Source organism: Ahaetulla prasina, chromosome 3, assembly GCF_028640845.1.
Source record: "Ahaetulla prasina isolate Xishuangbanna chromosome 3, ASM2864084v1, whole genome shotgun sequence".
NCBI lineage: Eukaryota > Metazoa > Chordata > Lepidosauria > Squamata > Colubridae > Ahaetulla > Ahaetulla prasina.
Genome location: NC_080541.1, coordinates 192,910,575 through 192,925,536, shown reverse-complemented (window position 1 = coordinate 192,925,536; position 14,962 = coordinate 192,910,575).

Here is a 14,962-nt window from a genome sequence, read left to right as displayed (position 1 = left end):
TCTGTCATTTGCACCTCTATAACTGTCTGGTTTGGTTCTGCAACCCAACAAGAAAGACACAGACTTCAGAGGATAATTAGAACTGCAGAAAAATAATTGCTACCAACCTGCCTTCCATTGAGGACCTGTATACTGCACGAATCAAGAAGAGGGCCATGAAAATATTTACAGATCCCTCACATCCTGGACATAAACTGTTTCAACTCCTACCATCAAAACGTATATAGATCAAAGCATATAGAGCAGTTTTTTTCCCGAAGGCCATCACTCTGCTAAACAAATAATTCCCTCAACATTGTCAAACTATTTACTAAATCTACACTACTATTAATCTTCTCATTGTTTTCATCACCAATCTCTTTCCACGTATGACTGTATGACTGTAACTTTTTGTTGCTATCATTAAGGGTTAAATTGCAAACTATGACCATCATTTGTGTTGTAAATGTTGTACCTTTGATGAAAATATTTCTTTTTCTTTTTCTTTTATGTACACTGAGAGCATATGCACCAAAACAAATTCCTTGTGTGTCCAATCACACTTGGCCAATAAATTCTATTCTATTCTATTCTATTCTATTCTATTCTATTCTATTCTATTCTATTCTATACCCAAACTCTAACTTTATATCTTTTTATAACTTTCTGAAAGACTAAGAGGGTGGATGCTTACCAGGTCTCAAGGGAAGTATGCTCCACAATGCAGGAGCTGTTTTGAAAGTGGGTCCCACTAGATAGTAAGATTTAAGGCAAGGGCCTGAAGCATAGCCACATTCTCTGATCTGGTGGAATGTGCAGATACTCTCAGGGAGAGGTGGTCCCACAAATAACTTGGTTATAACTTGATCCCAGGTAAGGCTTTAGAATGTGGTAACTAGCATATTGGTATTGTTAAAATGTGTACATTGCCTGACTTTTAGTGTGATTCTGGGCAATTCCCAAACTACAGTAAAAGAAAAAAGGAAAAATAATCACATAAAAATTGAAACAAAGGAGCAAAAATAATAATAATAGCAAAACCAAGCAATAATAAAAACCTACATATACTGTCAGTAGGGGCTTTAAATATGCTAATCAAAGGTTGAAACGCTACCTTAGTTTTGCCAAACCATTTTCAGGCCTTGAAACCAAATCTAAATTTCAGTGAAACTGTCTATAGAAAAAAAAAATACTGAAAAAATGTTGACGATATACCATAAAAGGGAAGGAATACCTTGGAATCTTCTCCTTTGGTAACAAACTGGTCTAATGTTACTTGTAGTAAGAGAGACCAAACTGGAGTCCTGAGAACTGTCATGTCTTCTTTAAATGTCCTAAAAATAATTTTTCATAGTTAGCCAGTTATGTTATTTTTTTCCCTGCAACTGAAAATATTAAGGATTTTTATGTCTTTTCAAAATAACAATGGGCTAATGAGGCTAGCCTTGATTTTTCAATCTTACTTTCAATTGCACTCTTTAAGCTATTCAAGTAAAATAACCCAACATTTCAGTTCAATGTTAATTAAAATCTGAGACCTATTTAAATATGTACGATACAATTCAGTCCACCAGCCAAGGGGAAATGAGAGGCCATTTTTCTTTAATTCACAAAATAGTAACATAGAAGGTAGATTTAACTTAGCTGCAGTGCCATGGCAACTGCCTAGAGGAGAGGGGTGCCAAGTGACAGATACAAATCCTGACCTCATTACCCAAATGATATCATAATATTCATGGCAACATGATGGCTAGTATCAGAAGCCTAGCACATCATATAGTGTTACAAAGTGGAAGAAGCCAGTTTCTTTAGATTTTTGGTTCACATCATCTTTGCATGCCTCTTCCCATAAACCACTTCCATCTTAATTGTGGTGCTTACGTTTAAATTCTTTGCTGTCAAATGCACAATTCTAAATGCGTTTTTCCTTTACATTTTATACTTTTGTGACATGGGAATATTTGAGGAGTTGTATCTGGGAATCTGGGGAGCAGCCGTACAACATTTCTAGATAACACTAGCTTAGGAATTGATCATTCATCTCCAAACCTGTAACACTAAAGCTACTTGAACTGAACTGCATATGATAACGTTGGTAGTGAGAGGTGAAGAAGTGCCGTTGAAATACCCAGTAAGAAGGAAGGAGATAAGTTATAAAACATAGAGATTTTATGTTCAAGAAGCAAAAGAAAAAAAATACTTCGTTTGATTACCTCTAACAGCCATTTCACTTTTCCTACAGCAAATTGTAGGTATTTTATTATTTCACCTTTGTGCCTGTGTTCTTTTGCTCCTTCTTCATTGTAATGAGCAACAAAGACAACTGATGAAATTGTGTTCATAGCTCATTGAAAAGTGAAAAGTGTGATATGCAGCAGTATCTCAGAGATAACTATTCTGCCTCTGTTTCTTTTGCAGAGTAGACTCTCAGACTTCAGAGTATGTTGAGGAAGGGCTGGTCCTGCTGTGCCCTAAGATAAAATGATATGCTTCAGGCAATACAATGAGCAGGATAATGCATGAAAGTAAGATTTGATAACTGAACAATGGAATGCTTTCTAAAGTATTGGTCCTACCAAAAAGACACAGGTGAGTCTCTTGGAGAGCACAATTTTTGTGTTATTATGCTAGTTTTCAAGCAGTCAATAGTCTATAAATTGCTAGTACGGTAGTACATATTATTATAATTACCTAAAAATTGTAATTTTTAAAATCTATCATTGTAATTTTAACATCTAGATTGTAATTTTAACTCTATCACCTGACTTGCCAGCAAATAGCTAGGAGCAGTCCAAGAGCAGGGAATATTTTCCCATTGTTATAAGGAATTGCCTTTTTATTGTATTGTATTGTATTTTTTATTTATTTATTTATTTTATTACTTATTTATTTGTCAAACATATACAAGACAGCAGATATGAATATGTACATGCACATGAACGAAGGAAATGAATACAAATAAATGGGGACAGTAGGGCAGGGAGGGTAGCCATATTGGGGTGCTTATGCACGCCCCCTTTATGGACTTCTTAGGAATGGGGTGAGGTCCACGGTAGAAAGTCTAAGGCAGTGCTAGTCAACCTGGTTCCTACCGCCCACTAGTATTACTCCTAGGCCCTTGAGAGAGTGAGGGTTGTCTACGAGGTCGTATTCGCCCAGCTTGTATTTGATGTTCTGATTTTTGTGGCCAATGTGTAAAAGAGAGCATTTGTTAGTTGAGAAAAAAAATAAAATTTGTTCGATTTTATGTGGAAGGGGGAAATTTCTGAATGGACGGGGGGTGAATACCATCTTTCAAGTTGATCCCCAGTTTATATAAAGAAAAAGCCACACTACTGCCAAGACCCAGGGAAGAAAATGACTGACTTGAAAAAAAAATGGCCATTTCACAATACCTGTTTGACAATGGTTGTACCAGTTAAACAATAGCAAAAAAAGATAGCTAAATATATATATGGCAAGAGGGGAAAAACACAAATGAAATATAAAGTGTTGCAAGATTGAAACGAAAGAGGACTGTGTTTACTGGAGTTGAAATTGTATTTCATTGATTTGGACAAAACAATGGATTCACTAAGAAATAAGAGACTTTTACAGTCACAACCTGAGCTTTGGATGGCATGGATATTTATGGTATGGCAAAACCAGTTGGGGGAGTGGTTAAGGAACCAATTGGGTTACCTTGGCCGATCACTTTCCCTCAGCTCTGGGAAGGAGGCAATGGCAAATAACTTCTGAAAAAGAAGTGCCAAGAAAACTGCAGGAATTTGCAGATTTGTCCAGGTGGTGTCTGAGAATTGGACATAATTGAACAAAAGACTAAAAAATTAAAATTAATGTGGATTTTAAAAATCATTGTATTAGACGTGCCATATTGAGAATATGGAATAGATACAAACCCAAATTGTGCCAAAAACATTTTTATAAATGTTACCTTGAAACATATCATAGAAGAGAACTGGCAGATAAAAATAAATGGTTGACATACCACGACTAATTGGAAAACTATCAAGGGAAATTTACTAACAGAGGCATATAATTGTCAATGCTTTTCCCATTTACAGTTATCTGAAAGATTTAAAATGGATAAAAATATACATGGTATGGAGCAAAGTAAATCAGAATATGAAATACAATTATATAATGATAAACATGTAATTGCTAAAATTTTGTTGATGTGGAGTAAAATTTTTGGTTTAAATACATAGGTGGATCAATGGAAAAGATATAGTTAAAATGAATTTACATTGAATTTACATTACATCGATGACATTTGCATTGTGTTGTGATCTCAATGGGAATTTTTATAAAATGATGTATTGGTACATGATGCCAGAGAAATTATCTAGAATGTATAAAGGCGTTTCAATATATATTGGAAATGTGATTTTAAAGATCAATATTCAATTGAAGCTGGAACTTTTCTTTTGGAAAATAAGCCATGGAAGATTATTTCTATATATCATGATGGTGACATGATTACTTATGCCCAGTGATGGAAAGATTCAACATTACCAAGTATGGAGGAATGGTTGGTGTAGTTGATAGGTTTGGCTAAACGGGATAAAATGTCTTCTTTGATTAGAGGAAAGTTGTCATCTACATTTATTGGTGCCTGGAAACCCCTTGTGGACTTTTTGCATTAAAAAAAACAACAACCCTTGTGATTTATAGTTTCAATGTTTAGATAAGATAGCTTACAGAAATAAGAGTAACATAATGTAACTTTAGAGAGAGGAGATTAAAAAAAACTTGTACTTTCAGTATAACTGCTATAAAGAATATTAGAAGCCACTTTTTTGCTCCTTACTTTATATTAGTTTGATTAATTTTTATTTTCTTGTTTAAACATTTTGATTAAAATTATACAGGAAATATGGCCATATCAAAATGAGACAATTTACTTCTTTCAACCAGCCACAACATCCTTATCAAGACTGCTTTTCTTTCTAAATGTTCAATAGTATTTTTGTATTGTTGTCCATTGTATCAAGGTTGGATTTTTATGTATTTGAAATTCATGGAACCAGAATTCATTCATTAACTATAGAAAACACAGAATGCCAGAAGCACACAATTGCTTTTGCAGTCCCTATCTGTGAATAACATACTAGCAAAAGATACTAAGTCAATGCCTGGGAGGGTTTTGATTGATCCAGTTGATTGATCCACACACACACAAATTCATTGCAAATTCTGAAGTGGAGGTTTTATAGAGCTAAAAAGTATCAAAACTTCAACCTCGTGTCTTGAATTGTTTGCTTCCAGTTTCACAGAATGTTGCTGAAATTTATTTTGTTTTTGTTCTCGGTTATTCTCACACAATTTGTCAGGAAAAATGCTTTTAAGTAAATCAAAAAGAGAAAAATGCGAATATTTTATGCTTGGTTCATCTGCTTATCATAATTAGGCTCTGTGTGTGTGTTTCCTTATTTTCAATATTTATTTATTTATTTATTTATTTATTTATTTATTTCGATTTTTATACCGCCCTTCTCCTGAAGGACTCAGGGCGGTGTACAGCCAAGTAAAATTCAATATATAAACATTAAGAGAAATTAAAAAGCATATTATAATGTGGCCGAAATTTTAAAACAATTTAAAATCTTAAAATATAAATAACCCCAATAAAATTTCAGTCCAGTCCCGCTTGAATAAATAGGTGCATTTTCAGCTCACGGCGAAAGGTCCGAAGATCAGGCACTTGATGTAAACCAGGGGGAAGTTCATTCCAAAGCGTAGGAGCTCCAACAGAGAAGGCCCTTCCCCTGGGGGCCGCCAACCGACATTGCTTGGCGGACGGTACCCTGAGAAGGCCCTCTCTGTGTGAGCGTACGGGTCGGTGGGAGGCAAAAGGTAACAGCAGGTGGTCCCGTAAGTACCCGGGTCCTAAGCCATGGAGCGCTTTAAAGGTGGTAACCAGAATCTTGAAGCGCACCCGAAAGACCACAGGAAGCCAGTGCAAACTGCGCAGGATTGGTGTTACATGGGAGCAACGAGTTGCTCCCACTATTACCCGCGCAGCTGCATTCTGGACTAACTGCAGCCTCCGGGTGCACTTCAAGGGCAGCCCCATGTAGAGAGCATTGCAATAGTCCAAGCGGGAAGTGACAAGGGCATGAGTGACCGTGCATAAGGCATCCCGGTCAAGGAAGGGGCGCAACTGGCGCACCAAGCGTACTTGGTGGAAGGCCCTCTGCCCCCCTGCCAACACCGTCTGCGACCGGTCGGAGAGATAGGAGGAGAACCACCGATAAACGGTGCCTCCCACTCCCAACCCCTCCAACCGGTGCAGCAAGATACCATGGTCGATGGTATCAAAAGCCTCTGAGAGATCTAATAGGACCAGGGCAGAGGAACAACCCTATCCCTGGCCCTCCAGAGGTCATCCACCAACGCGACCAAAGCTGTCTCCGTACTGTGACCGGACCGGAAGCCGGACTGGAACGGGTCTAGATAGACAGCTTCATCCAGGTACCGGGGAAGCTGCCATGCAACCACACTCTCTACAACCTTCGCCACAAAGCGAAGGTTGTAGACTGGATGATAATTTCCCAAAATAGCTGGGTCCAAGGAAGGCTTCTTGAGGAGGGGTCTCACCACCGCCTCTTTCAAGGCAGTGGGGAAAACCCCTTCCAACAGTGAAGCATTTATAATTCCCCGGAGCCAGCCTCGTGTCACTTCCTGAGTAGCCAGCACCAGCCAGGAAGGACACGGGTCCAGTAAACATGTGGTCGCATGTAGCCTCCCCAGTAACCTGTCCACGTCCTCGAGAGCCACAGTCTCAAACTCATCCCAAATAACCTCAACAAGACGTGCCTCTGCCATCCCACTTGGATCATCGCAATTTTGGTCCAAACCATCCCGAAGCTGAACGATTTTATCGTATAGATAACCGTTAAACTCCTCGGCACGTCCCTGTAGGGGGTCATCCCGCCCCTCCTGTTGAAGGATGGAGCGAGTCACCCGAAACAGGGCGGCCAGGCGGTTATCTGCCGATGCAATGAGGGTGGAAATATAGGAACGTTTCGCCTCCCTCATTGCCACTAGGTAGGTCTTAGTAAAATAACTCACTAGTGTCCGATCAGCCTCGGAACGGCTAGACCTCCAGGTACTCTCTAGGCGTCTTCTCCGGCATTTCATCTCCCTCAGCTCCTCAGAGAACCAGGGAGCCAAGTGAGATCTACGCCAGGTCAGAGGCCGCAAAGGCACGACACGGTCCAAAGCCCCAGCCACGGCCCGTTCCCAGGCCGCAACTAGTTCTTCAGTCGTGCTGTGGGCAAGATCCTCAGGAAATGGCCCAAGCTCCGTCCGGAACCTCTCAGGGTCCATCAGGCGCCTGGGACGGAACCAACGCATTGGCTCCGTCTCCCTGCAGTGGTGAGCGGCGGTCTGAAAGTCCAGGTGAAGGAGAAAATGATCCGACCATGACACCGGTTCCGTCACTAAATCTCCTAATACCAGATCATTAATCCACTGTCCAGAGATAAAAATCAGATCTAGCGTGCCTCCCCCCATGTGTAGGGCCATCAATTATTTGAATCAGGTCCATGGCCGTCATGGAAGCCTGGAACTCCTGAGCTACCATTGATGACAAGCCGGCCGATGGCAAGTTGAAATCCCCCATGACCAGAAGTCTGGGAGTCTCAACTGCCACCCCGGCAAGCACCTCCAGCAGCTCAGGCAGGGCTGTAGTCACGCAGCAAGGAGCCAGGTACGCGATCAACAAACCCATCTGATTCCTATGGCCCCACTTCACAAGGAGGGATTCACAACCAGATATCTGAGGCACAGTGGACTCCCTCGGCTCTAGGCTTTCTTTAATCACAACCGCCACCCCCCCACCCCTACCTTGGGCCCTCGGCTGATGAAATGCATGGAAACCCGGAGGGCACAGTTCCACACAGTTCCACCTCTGTGCCCAACCAGGTCTCTGTAATGCCCGTAAAGTCCGCGGACTCCCTCTGTATGAGATCGTAAATCAAGGGAGCCTTATTTACCATGGACCGGACATTACACAGCATCAGCCGAAGACCCAAGCTCTGAGGATCTTGGCCATCCGGGGAACGAGTAAGGACTGAGGGGCCGGAGCACGTGATCGCCTTTAAACATCGAGCACGTGCTCCCAGGGAAGGATACGACCCCTTGCCTCTGCCATATCTGCCTCTCCCACTTACCGTACAGATGGAATAACACTCTATGCTCTGAACATCCCCCTCCCCCTGTCTTCGGACCCGATAAAATAAAGCCGTGAGCACGCACTGGGACTGGACATACCCTCCCCCCTCTCCCCAGTGGGTTTTCCCCCCCACCCATCTCAACCCTCCCCCCCCTCCCAACCCTTAAAATCCCCATTAAAACTCCCCTTAAAAAATCTATTAAAACAATTAGTTAAAAATCCCCTAAGTCTCCTAGATTTAGCATGCCAACTCTCGGGGTTCCAAAACCCGTCCTCAAGGTGGGCCCTCGATAGTGTGGAGGGCCAAACCTGCGAGAGAGGGGAATCTCGCAGGGCAAGAAGGTCCGCAGTTGAGAATCTTCGCATAACAAAGAGTACGGTAAGCAGCCCATCGAAGCCGGTCAAGGTGTCACCACAGCAGAACGGGCTCTCAGGCTGGCAGGATGGACCGTGGACTTCTAGGGCTCCATGGGGTCGCTACTCTACCTCCAAACCCAAGCGGCCACCACTCGCCCCAGGTCCAGATGACATCAGATCAAATCAGCCACTCTCCTCCGAGCCAGTCTAGTCACCATTGATGTTTAAAGACGATATGGGCCAGAGACCACACACCAGGCCACCAAAGAAAGTAGAAGTCGGGGGTCTGAAATTAAATCTAGCCACGGAGAGGCCAACGACGATGTCAATGCCACCGGCAAAGTCCCTCGCCGATGCCGACGACCCCGACGTCATCACCTCCGAAGGCGATAGCCAAGAAGAGGGCCCGAACCTGCCTCGAATCAACTCTTCGGCAAATTCCACCCTCAAGATGCCTCCTCCAATCAACCTCTTCCAATTCTTCCGGCCTGGTCTTGATCTTAATCTCAGTCATAAACTTGATCTTGATCTTAATCACAGTCTTAATCTTGGTCTTAGTCTTAGTGAGGGCCACGACCATCCAGGACAAGCCCATCAGATGATAAGGCCGTCGCGTCACTGACAGCCAGGATTCCCAGCCGTTGCCAACGCTGCCACCATGGGCCATCCTAGGCCAAACTGCTGAGGGTCCGAATGAGGGCCAACATCAACCTCCAGCTCCAGCTCCCTTTCAAGGGATTGGGCCCTCCAGATGACTCTTCAGGCCCTCTGCCTCTCATACGTCCGACTCTCTGCCTCTCCAACGTTGGTAGATAAAAAACTCTGTCCCTTGAGGGGGCCGCTGCCGCCGCCGCCGCTGCCTAAACCCGGAAGTCACACAGCGACCGCCGCGGCCGGCGCCCCAGGGCCCCAGGAAACGCTGATACCTGCCACTCATCCCAGACCTCACCAGTGCTGATGGTAAGAAAGCGCTGGTGGTAAAAAAGGCTCCAGCATTGGTGCTGAAAGGCTCTCTGATGGTAAGAAGCTCCCAGCCTCTTGAGGAAGCCGCTGCCGCCGCCGCCACCATGGGCCATCCTAGGCCAAACTGCTGAGGGTCCGAATGAGGGCCAACATCAACCTCCAGCTTCAGCTCCCTTTCAAGGATTGGGCCCTCAGATGACTCTTCGGCCCTCTGCCTCTCATCGTCCGACCCTCTGCCTCTCATCGTCCGACCCTCTGCCTCTCCCACTTACCGTACAGATGGAATAACACTCTCGCTCTGAACATCCCTCCCCTGTCTTGGACCCGATAAAATAAAGCCGTGAGCACGCACTGGGACTGGACATACCTCCCCTCCCGGTGGGTTTTCCCCACCCATCTCAACCTCCCCTCCCAACCCTTAAAATCCCCATTAAAACTCCCCTTAAAAAATCTATTAAAACAATTAGTTAAAAATCCCCTAAGTCTCCTAGATTTAGCATGCCAACTCTCGGGGTTCCAAAACCCGTCCTCAAGGTGGGCCCTTGATAGTGTGGAGGGCCAAACCTGCGAGAGAGGGGAATCTCGCAGGGCAAGAAGGTCCGCAGTTGAGAATCTTCGCATAACAAAGAGTACGGTAAGCAGCCCATCGAAGCCGGTCAAGGTGTCACCACAGCAGAACGGGCTCTCAGGCTGGCAGGATGGACCGTGGACTTCTAAGGCTCCATGGGGTCGCTACTCTACCTCCAAACCCAAGCGGCCACCACTCGCCCCAGGTCCAGATGACATCAGATCAAATCAGCCACTCTCCTCCGAGCCAGTCTAGTCACCATTGATGTTTAAAGATGATATGGGCCAGAGACCACACACCAGGCCACCAAAGAAAGTAGAAGTCGGGGGTCTGAAACTAGATCTAGCCATGGAGAGGCCAACGATGATGTCAACGCCACCGGCAAAGTCCCTCGCCGATGCCGACGACCCCGACGTCGTCACCTCCGAAGGCGATAGCCAAGAAGAGGGCCCGAACCTGCCTCGAATCAACTCTTCAGCGAATTCCACCCTCAAGATGCCTCCTCCAATCAACCTCTTCCAATTCTTCCGGCCTGGCCTTGATCTTAATCTCAGTCATAAACTTGATCTTGATCTTAATCACAGTCTTAATCTTGGTCTTAGTCTTAGTGAGGGCCACGACCATCCAGGACAAGCCCATCAGATGATAAGGCCGTCGCGTCGCCGACAGCCAGGATTCCCAGCCGTCGCCGTCGCCGCCACCATGGGCCATCCTAGGCCAAACTGCTGAGGGTCCGAATGAGGGCCAACATCAACCCCAGCTTCAGCTCCCTTTCAAGGGATTAGGCCCTCCAGATGACTCTTCGGGCCCTCTGCCTCTCATACGTCCGACCCTCTGCCTCTCCAGCGTTGGTGGATAAAAAACTCTGTCCCTTGAGGGGGCCGCTGCCGCCGCCTAAACCCGGAAGTCACACAGTGACCGCCGCGGCCGGCGCCCCAGCACAAGGGCCCAAGGAAACGCTGATACCTGCCACTCATCCCAGACCTCACCAGCACTGATGGTAAGAAAGCGCTGGTGGTAAAAAAGGTTCCAGCGTTGATGCTAAAAGGCTCTCTGATGGTAAGAAGCTCCCAGCCTCCTGAGGAAGCCGCTGCCGCCGCCGCCGCCACCACCGAAAACCCGGAAGTTCGGAACCCACGATACGGCTGCCGCAGCAGCCGCCCCAGCAAGAGCCCAAAGAACGCCAAGCCTGCTCGATCGGCACAGGCCACCAGCTCGTCCGGCCTTACCCCCGTTCGCTGCTCCTGATGTTCCCCCGGCCGGGCCTGGGACCCGAAGGTAAAAAAATAGACATCTCCCGGTCCCAGACCCCGAAAAAGGCCGCTCCCCCATTCCCACGAAGATTTTTCACTGCGCCATCTTGGGCATGCGCACAATATGTAATCATATCTCTGGTAATCTTCAGATTCCCAGCTTTTTCAGATTGATTTAATATGTAAAGAGGATATCATTATATAACTATTTGTCTGGGTCTTTTCCATATCTAAAAACATTGACAACCAGAAAAACTGAAGAATGTTGAAAAGATGTGTAAGAAAAGGAACAAGTGGACCACTAGAATCGAATAGAATAGAATAAAATAGAATAGAATAAAATAGAATAGAATTTTTTATTGGCCAAGTGTGATTGGACACACAAGGAATTTGTCTTGGTGCATATGCTCTCAGTGTACATAGAAAAGATATGTTCATCAAGGTGCAACACTTACAACACTTAATGATAGTCATAGAGTACAAATTTAACACTTAATGATGCAACACTTAATAATCGTCACAGGCTACAATTAAGCAATCAGGAAACAATCAATTACAGTGTAAATCATAAGGATACAGGCAACAAAGTTACAGTCATAAATGGAAGGAGATGGGTGATGGGAACAATGAGAAGATTTATAGTAGTGTAGATTTAGTAAATAGTTTGACAGTGTTGAGGGAATTATTTGTTTAGCAGAGTGATAGTGTTCGGGAAGAAACTGTTTTTGTGTCTAGTTGTTCTGGTGCGCAGTGCTCTATAGCATCGTTTTGATACCTTCTAATAACAAAATAAAGTTTAAAAAATAACACAAGAAATGTGAAAACTCCCTGAGAAGATGGAGGGAAACAAAAGAGTCTTGTGGAGAGAATCAATTTTTGTAAAATTCAAGGACAGATTTCAGCACCCTTCCTTTCTTCCTTTGATTAAAGTAATGTAACAATACTACAGATTCTATGTTAATGTTTGCTTTTATTCTTATTTCATTTCAAAATTTGTGTAAACTATAATTCCACAAATTTATTGTGCATTAATATCATTAATATCTTTCCATACATTTTGGCTGGAGATGGGATGGACTTCCAAACTTCGTGGCCAAGTCCACACACTGTAGCTTTCTTAGTGACTGATCCAAAGTCATTCAGTGGGTTTCCATACCTAAGGAAAGATTAGAACACCAAAATGCCCACTCCCAATTTATCTTCTTAATAAATAAATACAGTACAGTGAACAGTATTTATTTATTAAGACGATCAATAAGGTGTCAAACATAAGGCCCTTGGGCCAGATCCAACCCACAAGTGCTGAGATCTGGCCCATGGTGCTGACCTGGAAACAGCAAAGGACTGGCCTGTGGTACCTCTTCCATCAAAAATGAAGCTTGGAAGGGTCACGTGGGGCCTCCCAGGCCCCATTTTCAGTCACAACGGCCTTCTGAAGCCCTGTGCCAGTGAAAATGGAGCTCCATTTTTACTGGCAGAGGGCTGAAGCAGGCCGTTGCAGCCAAAAATAGGGCCTGGGAAGCATGCGTGGCCCACCCAAGCTCCATTTTCGCTGGCAGAGGGCTGCAGGAGGCCATCATGGCCAAAAATGTAGCTTGGGAGAGCACTCTGGCCATCACAGGCAGCCCTGACATGAGTGACATCAAGCTGGCCATCCCATCCTGGCCACACGCACCCAGGCCCCTGAGATCAAGCACAACCCTAATGCGGCCCTCAATGAAATCGAGTTTGACACCCCTGCTCTACACCATGCTGGCTCTCATTCATAAATAATCAGATTAAATCAAGTTCTATTTTTTTTTCCATCTCCAGAGAGTTGATTGGTATAAATCTAGCCATTTTTGCTCTAATTTGGCTTCACATAAACTGCACCAATTTATTTTACCTTGTGGGGAAGCAGTAAACTTTTTTCAGTGAACTAGCTGAAAATGCTGACCATCTGAGTGGCAGCAAAAAGAAAGATTATTCATCCCTGTTCTTGCTGGATTGGGATCATTTAGTATTTATATTTTAGATATAACTACAGGTTTCTAAGCACTGAACCTTTGTATGCAGTGTTACAGGCTAACTCACTGTTCGCTGCCAGGAGTTCAATCTCACTGGCTCAAGGTTGACTCAGCCTTCTGTCCTTCCAAGGTTGGTAAAATGAGGACCCAGATTGTTGGGGGCAATATGGGTAAACCATTTATTTTATTTATTTTATTTGTCACAACAGTATATATAAGCATAAGCATGAAAGTAACTATATAATATATAAGCATATATATGAGCATAAGTATGTGATAACTATATTAATTGGATATAATGAAAGGAAACGAAAGGACAGGAATGGTAGGCATGTTTTGTGCTCTTATGCACGCCCCTTACAAACCTCTTAGAAATGGGGTGAGGTCAATAGTAGACAGCTTTTGGCTGAAGCTTACATAAAAGAAAAAGAAGATGATTCTATGAGTTAAACACAGGTCCTGTCGAAGGCGGCAGAGTTCTAAGTTTTCTAAATTCAAGATTTCAAGTCTGGTGGCATAAGGTATTTTGTTATATTCAGAGGAGTGGAGAACTCTTCTTGTAAAATATTTCTGGACACGTTCAATTGTATTGATGTCTGAAATGTGGTATGGGTTCCAGACAGGCGAGCTGTATTCAAGAATTGGTCTAGCAAATGTTTTATAAGCTCTGGTTAGCAGTGTAGTATACAGTGTAGTGTAGTGTACTGCTTCATAGTGCTGTAAAGTATATAAGTCTAAGTGCTATTGCTATTGCTAAGCATTATAAATCGTCTGATCTAATTTCAAGTCTATTCATTTACACAGTTCAGTTTTTATTAGCATTATAGAGAGAGACTTCTATAGGGGGACAAGGGGGACAGTGTAACTGTCAGGAATGCCTCCTTTCAATACTCAAGAAAGAAAAACCCCAACTCCATTGTTTGTAGAGGAAGGTACTTTTACTGAGTATGAATTGAAAGCAAACAAAATGAAAGCAAGCTCTGAGGTATCTGGCATATAGAAATATGCCCCAAGCCCTCCTCCCTGTAGTCCTGTCAGGCTTGTCCAATCCATGTCCCCGCTAGGTGGCATGTGGGGTGCATCTTCAGATGGTTCTATCCCTCTGGTATGTTCAGGCCATTAACCTTGACTGTTATCAGCCCGTTTTCCACCTGCGGAACATGTTTGAAGAAAACTCTAATTCTCCTCCAGCACTCCCCCCCCCTTACCATGACAGCCATAGCAAGCAGAGTAGTAAATGCATAAATCAGGAGTCAGATTACCCAGAGCAATAAAACAATAAACTTGTAGCGAGCAGAGGCTGACAGTAACCATGCAAATTCCACCCCGTATGTACTTACTTACTAATGATAACTCAGAGCAAGTTTGAAAGAGTGGCATTTATATAGTGATATCACAGTCCAACTTTTATCATTTGGGGTGTAATCATGGCTAGGTATAGATGCCTATGTGTGTATGTAATATGTATGTATGTATGTATGTACATTCATATAGATGCACATATATGCTCACCTACAGAAAAAGTCACATCCACTTCCAACTAGCTAATTCACTTCTTGTGAGATCCAACAATCTGCTGAGGAAAATTCAGTAGAAAAAAATAAATTGAATATGATATAAGTGAATTTAGGAGACCTGTTTTTGACAAACCAGATAG